The sequence below is a fragment of the Pan troglodytes genome, chromosome 12, assembly GCF_028858775.2.
Source record: "Pan troglodytes isolate AG18354 chromosome 12, NHGRI_mPanTro3-v2.0_pri, whole genome shotgun sequence".
Classification (NCBI taxonomy): domain Eukaryota; kingdom Metazoa; phylum Chordata; class Mammalia; order Primates; family Hominidae; genus Pan; species Pan troglodytes.
In genome coordinates this window covers 35,251,412-35,260,511 of record NC_072410.2, presented here as the reverse complement: position 1 = coordinate 35,260,511, position 9,100 = coordinate 35,251,412, and the positions used below count along the sequence as shown (strand labels likewise).

At 43.2% G+C, this 9,100-nt stretch overlaps 1 non-coding gene across 1 annotated transcript; it reads right to left on the bottom strand.

Moving 5' to 3' along the window:
* Window positions 1-721: 721 nt before the first annotated feature.
* LOC112208328 (U6 spliceosomal RNA) lies at window positions 722-828 on the bottom strand. The gene has a single exon (XR_002942730.1). It is a non-coding gene; the product is annotated as a U6 spliceosomal RNA (small nuclear RNA).
* Window positions 829-9,100: the final 8,272 nt, after the last annotated feature.

The following is a 9,100-nucleotide window of genomic DNA, read 5'->3' as shown; positions in this document are numbered from 1 at the left end:
GACAATACACAAAATGAATCAGAAAGGATGTGTTCTGGTAAAACTTTATTTATAGACATTGAAAATTAAATTTTATATAATTTTCTTTTCTTTTTTTTTTTTTTTTTTTTTTCAGACTGAGTTTCGCTCTTGTCACCCAGTTTGGAGTGCAGTGGTGCAATCTCGGCTCACTGCAACCTCCACCTCCAAGATTCAAGATATTCTCTTGCCTCAGCCTTCCGAGTAGCTAGGATTACAGGCGCCTGCCACCACGCCCAGCTAATTTTTGTACTTTTAGTAGAGAGGGGGTTTTACCATGTTAGCCAGTCTGGTCTCGAACTCCTGACCTCAGGCGATCCACACACCTTGGCCTCCCAAAGTGCTGGGATTATAGGTGTGAGCCACCGCCCCCAGCCATAATTTTCTTTTCCTTAATTTAAAAAAATACACAGCTGGGCATGGTGGCTCACAGCTGTAATTCTAGCATTTTGGAAGGCCGAGACAGATGGATCACTTGAGGTCAGGAGTTCGAAACCAGCCTGGCCAATATGGTGAAACCCCGTCTCTACTAAAAATACAAAAAAATTATCCAAGCATGGTGGTGCATGCCTGTAATCCCAGCTACTCAGGAGGCTGAGGCAGGAGAATCACTTGAATCCAGGAAGTGGAGGTTGAAGTGAGCCAAGATCATGCCACTGCACTCCAGCCTGGGCAACAGAACAAGACTCTGTCTCAAAAAATAAAAAATATGGAATGCTTCACGAATTTGCATGTCATGCTTGTGCAGGGCCCATACTAAACTTCTCTGTATCATTCTAATTTTAGTATATGTGCTGCTGAAGCGAGTACAAAATTTTATATAATTTTTATGTGTCAATAAAGAGTACTCATCTGATTTCTTCCAACCATTTAACAATGTAAAAATCATTAACTCAGGCTATGCAAAAACAGGCAGTGGATGGGATCTGGCCCAAGCGCTGTGGTTTACTAACTCCTGATCTAGACCTACCCTGCCTTCTTAAATCTCTTCTGGAGGGATCCCATTAAGTTGGGGAAGATGGAGTTTCCCCAAGTTTGTGCGGCGGTCTGTTTTCCAACTTGCTAGGGCCTAGATCCTGTCTTCTAGATATTTTGACTTTTTTTTTTTTTTTTTTTTTTTTTGAGACAGAGTCTCACTCTGTTGCCCAGGCTGGAGTGCAGTGGCATGATTTCAGCTCACTGCAGCCTCCACCTCCCGGGTTCAAGAAATTCTCATGTCTCAGCCTACCAAGTAGCCGGGACTACAGGCATGTGCCACGATGCCTGGGTAATTTTTGTATTTTTAGTGGAGACAGGGTTTCACTATGTTAGCTAGGCTGGTCTCGAACTCCTGACCTCAGGTGATTTGCCCACCTCGGCCTCCCAAAGTGCTAGGATTACACGCGTGAGCCACTGTGCCCAGTCAAGATGTTCTTTCTGTGTCACCTGTCAGGCTCTGACAATCAGCTACCGTGTTCCAGCATCACTTGAACCCTTTTAATAAGACTCCTCTTCCACTCAGCGATGCCTGTTCTGAAGCATGGATAAAACGCAACAGAATACACACTTAAATTAGTTGGTTGAATTTTTATGGCATGTAAAATGGCTGATTTTTTTTTAAATAAACAAAAAAAGAAGAAAGAATATACACTTAAGAGTGGCTTATAAACAAGCTTTAAAATCTGGATCTTGAAGCTCTCAACAGGGCACTAGTTGTTCTGCTCTGGGTACTTCCAGCTGTATTTTGCAGAGGGTGCGGATATGTTTGCCCAGAAACAGGCTTGCAGAGGCTAATTCTGGCTTCAAGAGTTGCTTTCTCCTGACCAAGAGGATTGAGGAAAGAAAGCCCCCTGCCCTCTTTATCAGGGATTTCCTGTGGGTGGAATGAAAGACTGCTTTAGGGTACTTTGGGAATAGATTTTTATCTGCTTTGGCAGTCTCTCAAATGAAAGACCAGAAAACACACCTTGAATATCAGAAAAAGGAGTTTCCTGCAGAGAGCTTTGCAAATCTTTTGTAATTCCAGTGGAGTCCTGGGGATTGTGCCCAGTGCCTTAGAGCAGAAATTTCAAACCTGCCGGGTGTGGGTGAGCACCGGCCTTCCAGGTACCTCCCCAAGCCAAAAAGTCAATACCAGGAAAGGAAGAGACGGGTTTTGCCTTGTTTTTGCCTTGTCTTGGGGTGAGCCCAACAGTGAGAGGGAAACCCTAGTACAGATGCAAACAAAAGGGCCCACGACATCCTATAGCCCAGTCCTGGAGAGGGGGCAAAGAAAAAGGCAAGGCCCAAAATGCACTAGTAATAGGGCCTTCCTTGACCAAGGAGGATGCAGATTTACTGGGGGCTGCTTCCAGCGTAACAAGTACAAATTCCTGTGCCGTGGGGTGGAGCTCATGCTACATTCCCTCTCTCTCTGCAGGCGAAGGTACTTATGCCTCAGGTCCATACCAAACGAGGGTGGAGGTAGGGAGAAGGGAAGGTCAAGGCAGACCCTCCTCTTATTAAAGTGAACTGAAGTGTAGACCGAAGCGTGAGCCTTAAGAGAGAAGCAGCTAAATGCAGGCACTGGTACTGGTCTGACCAGACCTGAGCCCTTCTCTGCAAGGTTTTGCCAGGAGTTAGGGGATTTTGTTTGTTTGGTTGGGCTGGCTGGTTGTTGGTTAGTTGTTCCAGTAGTAGGAAATGTTTAGAGCCTCAAAAACAAGCCGAGTTTCTTTCGCAGTCCTTTTTCCTTGCAAAAGCCCGGCAGGCAATCAGAGGTAGGAGTTCATTATTCTGACAGGAACCAATTATCAACAGTTAGCAGAGGACAGGCAAAACCCCAGAGGGAAAAGGGTCCTTTCTCCCTTGAACACTGAATAAATTGAATTCAAGAGATAGTTTAACCTAGTAAGTGTTCCTAAATTGTTGTTAGGATGCAAAGGTGAGGCCCCATGAGATAGCAAATAAATACGCTTTTCGTTTTTCAGAAGATGAACCTGATGCCTAGAGTTCAAGAAAGATTTGCAACCACTGAGTGACAGAACTAGCTGCATTGGGATCGATAAGCAGAGAAACAGAAAATACACTCCCCATAGCAAACTGTAAACATGAAACAGAGCAGAACAGCAAAGAGGAAGAAAAATAGTAAGCTGACAGAAGTTAGATCAAACCTATGTGTTGGGACAATAAATGTGGGTATAAAAAGCTCACCCATGGGCCAGATGCGGTGGCTCACACCTGTAATCCCAGTACTTTGGGAGGCTGAGAGGAGTGGATCATTTCAGGTCAGGAGTTCGAGGCCAGCTTGGCCAAAATGGTGAAACCCCATCTCTATTAAAAATACAAAAATTAGCCAGGCGTGGTAGTGCACACCGGTAATCTCAGCTACTTTGGAGGCTGAGGCAGGAGAATCACTTGAGGAGAATTGCTTGAACCTGGGAGGCAGAGGTTGCAGTGAGCCAAAATTGTGCCACTGCACTCCAGCCCAGGCAACTCCATCTCAAAACATACACACAAGCAAACAAGAAAAAGTTCACCCATGAAACAGAAAAATTCTTAGAATGCCTCAGACACAAACAGTTTTTCAGCATATGCTTTATGCTTTGTTTCCTTATTCTCTTACTATATAGTCAATTACATTAACAGATTTTCTGATGTTGAATCATCCCTTAATAACTAGAATCCACTCTATTTTGCCATGATATGTGATATTTTGATACATTAGTCAATTCAACCTGATAATCATTTAAAACTGTTTTGAACCATGAAAGGTCTGAGATTTTTAACCCGCTTGCAAGCTAACAAGTTAGCCTGCTATAGTGTCATGCATACTGACAAAATACGAGACTCCTGGTTCAGAGGCAAAGGACTTCATTACTCACAGCATAGCAAGTGGCATAAACATCATGTTCCCTTGGATTCCCTTGCCCCACAAGTACCACAGGGACAGAGTGAAGGGGCCGGAACGGATGCTATACACACAGTAGGGCTTGTGCCACAGCTAAGCAACTCCAAGCTTAGGGAGACTAAATCTTTTATAAAGAGAAGTTAACAAAGCTACTAGAGGGAAACATTATTTGTATCACACTAGGCAGTAAGCAAACCTGTGTTCTGCTCAGGATAGAGGTTCTATCACTATCTTCCGAAGTTGTTGATTGTACAAACATCTTTGAAAATATAGTCTGGGGCCGGGCACGGTGGCTCACGCCTGTAATCCCAGCACTTTGGGAGGCCGAGGCGGGTGGATCACCTGAGGTCAGGAGTTCGATACCAGCCTGACCAACGTGGTGAAACCCTGTCTCTACTAAAAAAATACAAAAATTAGCCAGGTACAGTGGTGGGTGCCTGTAATCCCAGCTACTCGGGAGACTGAGGCAGGAGAATCACTTGAACCCAGGAGGTGGAGGTTGCAGTGAAATGAGATTGCGCCATCACACTCCAGCCTGGGGGACAAGAGCGAGACTTTGTCTCAAAAAAAAAAAAAAAGAAAAGAAAATATAGTCTGGAACAAAAGGGCAGTTAGTACCTCTATTTGTAAGACATGCAGAAACACAAGAGACCCACAGAGTGTCTCCCAACAGAATTTTGTGTACATTGGCATATATTTGTAAGTGAAATTTATCTATAGTTTTTTTTTTTTTGGAGAGCTATTCAGTTTGAGAGGAATCAGTATTTTGCTAGCTCCATAGAAAATATTAATAAATTATCATATTTGTACACATTTAAAGAAAACATTGGGATAATATAGTCTTCAAAGCATTATAGAGCTTACTTATATAATTGTCTTGGTCTAGTACCTTTCTTGGGTATACATTTTTGACCACCATTTGAATTTCTTCAATGGGTATTGATCTTTCAGAACTCCTGCCTCATCAGTGTCTGTGTTTTTGTTTTTTTGTTTTGTTTTGTTTGTTTGTTTGTTTGTTTGAGATGGAGTCTTGCTCTGTCACCCAGGCTGGGGTGCAATGTCGTGATCTCGGCTCACTGCAACCTCCGCCTCCCTGGTTCAAGCAATTCTCCTGCCTCAGCCTCCTGAGTAGCTGGGACTACAGGCACCCACCACCGTGCCCACCACCACGCCCAGCTAATTTTTGTAGTTTTAGTAGAGATGGGGTTTCACCATGTTGGCCAGGCTGGTCCTGAACTCCTGACCTCAGGTGATCTGCCTGCCTCAGCCTCCCAAAGGGTTGGGATTACAGGCATGAGCCACCATGCCCGGCTGAGATTGTAACAATTTACTAAGTAGACTCATGCAAACCTGGATCCAACTTTAGCCCACGCTAAATAATGTTAAGATATCAGAAACATTTGGCATATGACAGATGCAAGATGGATGCAAGATTCCTTTCATATCCACATTTAGCTTTCCAGTTAAGCAAGTGTAAAACAGTGAAGGGCTTGAATCATAGTAATATGTTATAGACTTAATCTGGTAATAACTAGCAATTCCCATTCTAGATGTGGTCTTTCTATTGGAGAAAATCAAAATGGCCTTTCGTATTTGATATGGAAGTATTTATGTGACAATGCTGTATTTTTCTTAATTTAAGAAACAGAGGAAATTGGAGGTAGTTTGCATTCATCAGGTAGGGGTAGCTATAGACCTTTACTGCTCTGCCTGGAGGGTATGCTAAATCTCAAAGTGCATGCCACAGGTTTTATCTGCTGATAACTTTACCATTTATTACCCCACAGGTCATTACTAGTTCTCTCCAATAGTGACACAATAATAATGGAGAGCAAGAAGTAGATATCCATACATGTCTTTATAAAATAAAATATGAGAAAGCAGAAAATAAATCTTCAAAACTTACAGGGCTGCTTACCTAGTGAAGTTTCTATAGGTCACATAATCTGAAGTTTGACAAAATATGCCCTCTAATATGACAGATTCCAATCATCTGCACCCCCTACAATGAAGAAAGAAGTACAGTGCTTGATGGGTCAACATATGCAGTAATCCCCCATCCATGGTTTCGCTTTCTGTAGTTTCAATTACTTCAGGTCAATTGAGGTCCAAAAATAGTTGAGTACAAACTGGCTGCAGGGCTCCCACCTATAATCCTAGGTACTCGGGAGGTGGAGGCAGAAGGATTGCTTGAGGCCAGGAGTTCAAGATAAGCCTTGGCTGGGTGTGATAGCTCACGCCTGTAATCCCAACACTTTGGGAAGCACAGGCAAGCAAATCACCTGAGGTCAGGAGTTCGGGACCAGCCTGGCCAACATGGCAAAACCCCACCTCTACTAAAAAATACAAAAAAATTAGCCAGGCATGGTGGTGGATGCCCGTAATCCCAGCTACTTGGGAGGCTGAGGCAGGAGAATCACTTGAATCCGGAAGGTGGAGGTTTCAATGAGCCAAGATCATGCCACTACACTCTAGCCTGGGCGACAGAGTGAGATTCCATCTCAAAAAAAAAAAAAAACACAAAAAACAAAAACAAAACAAAACAAAACCAGCCTGGACAACATAGCTGAGACCTTGTTTCTAAAATAAATAAATAAATAATGTTTTTAAAAATAGGTGAGTACACGCTAGGCATGGTGGCTCATACCTGTAATCCCAACACTTTGGGAGGCCAAGGCAGTCGGATGACTTGTGGTCAGGAGTTCGAGACCAGCCTGGCCAACATAGTGAAACTCTGTCTCTACTAAAAATACAAAAAAATAGCCATTGGTGGTGGCGGGTGTCTGTAATCCCAGCTACTCGGGAGGCTGAGGCAGGAGAATCATTTGAACCTGGGAAGCAGAGGTTGCAGTGGGCAGAGATTGTGGCACAACACTCCAGCCTGGGCAACAGAGCAAGACTCTGTCTCAAATAAATAAATAAATAATAGGTGAGTATAGTACAATAAGATATTTAGAGAGAGGGGGAGGGAGAGATTACATTTGCATAACCTTATTACAGCATATTGTTATAATTGTTCTATTTTATTATTGTTGTTAATCTTGTACTGTGCCTAATTTATAAAATAAACTTTATCATAGGTATGTATGTATGTATAAGAAAAAATATAGTGGCCGGGTGTGGTGGCTCACACCTGTAATCCCAGCACTTTGGGAGGCCGAGGCAGGCAGATCACCTGAGGTCAGGAGTTCAAGGCCAGCCTGGCCAACATGGTGAAACCCTGTCTCTACTAAAATACAAAATTAGCCAGGCATGATGGCGGGTGCCTGTAATCCCAGCTACTCCGGAGGCTGAGACGGGAGAATTGCTTGAACGCAGGAGATGGTGGTTGCGGTGAGCTGAGATCGTGCCACTGCACTCCAGCCTGGAAGGCTGAGTGAGATTCTGTCTCAAAAAAAAAAAAAAAAAAGAAAAAAAGAAAAAACATAGTAGTATATGTAAGATTCAGAACTATCTGTGGTTTTAGGGATCCACTAGGGGTCTTGGAACATATCCCCTGTAGATAAGGGGAGATTACCGTAGTTATTTGTTTGTCCTGCCCCAAGGATAAATCTATAATCTGACATCCTTGAGTGAAGTCCAGAGAAAGAGGAAACTCTCTAGCTTACCCTAAATTGTATAATAAGTAGCTCTGCCACCTATCTCAATATATACTTCGTGCTTCACGTGTCTACAGCAGGTAAGAAGGCTTTATGGAGTCTATGGCAAGCTTTAGCAGAATAATTATGGAAGTTACTAAAATTTTAGAATGAAAGCACGCCTCTTTCAATATATAATTCTTCTCCTTTTAAGATGCAATTCTTTTTTTCTTTTTGAGACAGAGTCTTGCTCTGTGGCTCAGGCTGGAGTGCAGTGGCGTGATAGCTCACTGCAACCTCCACCTCTTGGGTTCAAGCGATTCTCCTGCCTCAGCCTCCCAAGTACCTGGGATTACAGGCATGCGCCACCATGCCCAGCTAATTTTTGTATTTTTAGTAGAGACGGGGTTTCACCATGTTGGCCAGGCTGGTCTTGAACTCCTGATCTCAGGTGATCCACCTGCCTTGGCCTCCCAAAGTGTTGAGATAACAGGCGTTAGCCACTGCGCCCAGCCGCAATTCTTATCTTAAGTATGAAATCTGACAGACACTAAATGCCCACTTGTGAGGTACCAGCTGAACGTGGGACCTGAGCTACCCGTCATAGGTATTAGGTGCTATTAGATATACCTCACCTAACTCAGCAGCAACATTTCATCAAGTTGCAATGAAAGAAAAAAGTAAGCCTTGTGTAGTAGGCTGATTGTGAAGTGGTCTTCCCACTACGTGGGTGGGAGCACACACCTGTGAGTGCAAAAAGCTGGCTGTGAAGGAAGTTGATTTATTATTAAAAAAAAAAATTAGCTCCGATTTATAGATATCTGACTTATCTCCGATTTATAGCTATCTGTGCACAGTATTCCAGCATCAACCAGAAGTATCTGACTTCAGCCTTACTTCACATAGAAGCAGCCCTGAAAGACAATCGAGAGGGGAAATTCTCCCAGAAAATAAAACTTCAAGCAATAGATCTCATTGTAGAAGAGAAGGTCCAACATGAAAATCTTACTGATTCCTGAGCAGCAGGTAACGGTCAATCATATATTCAGTCTGTAAATGCTTTTTAGGCACTCAACTATATACCAAACACAGATCTACACTAAGTACACTGAATAAAGAGGTCAGACGATGTCTTTATTCATGGAGTTTATATTCTCATGAGAAGACCACCGTCACCAGGCTAGTCTGACTACAGCCACTAAGCACCAAATTTTCCATTGGTATTGACAACCCTGAGTCTTCAATATGATACCATGATACTTCAAGGGCACTTGGTTTGTAGTTGATCACATGGTATCTTTTCCATAATGAGGGAAGGATAAATTTGCCTTTGCAGAAATAAGTTTTTCTAGATTTGGATTTTTTTTTTAATAGAGATTTTTGTTTGTTTATTTGTTTGACACAGAGTCTCACTCTGTCGCCCAGGCTGGAGTACAGTGGCATGATCTCAGCTTACTGCAACCTCCACCTCCCGGGTTCAAGCGATTCTCCTGCCTCAGCCTCCTGAGTAGCTGGGATTACAGGCATCTACCACCACGCCCGACTAATTTTTGTATTTTTAGTAGAGACGGGGTTTCACAATGTTGGCCAGGCTGGTCTTGAACTCCTAACCTCAGGTGATCTGCCCACCTCAGCC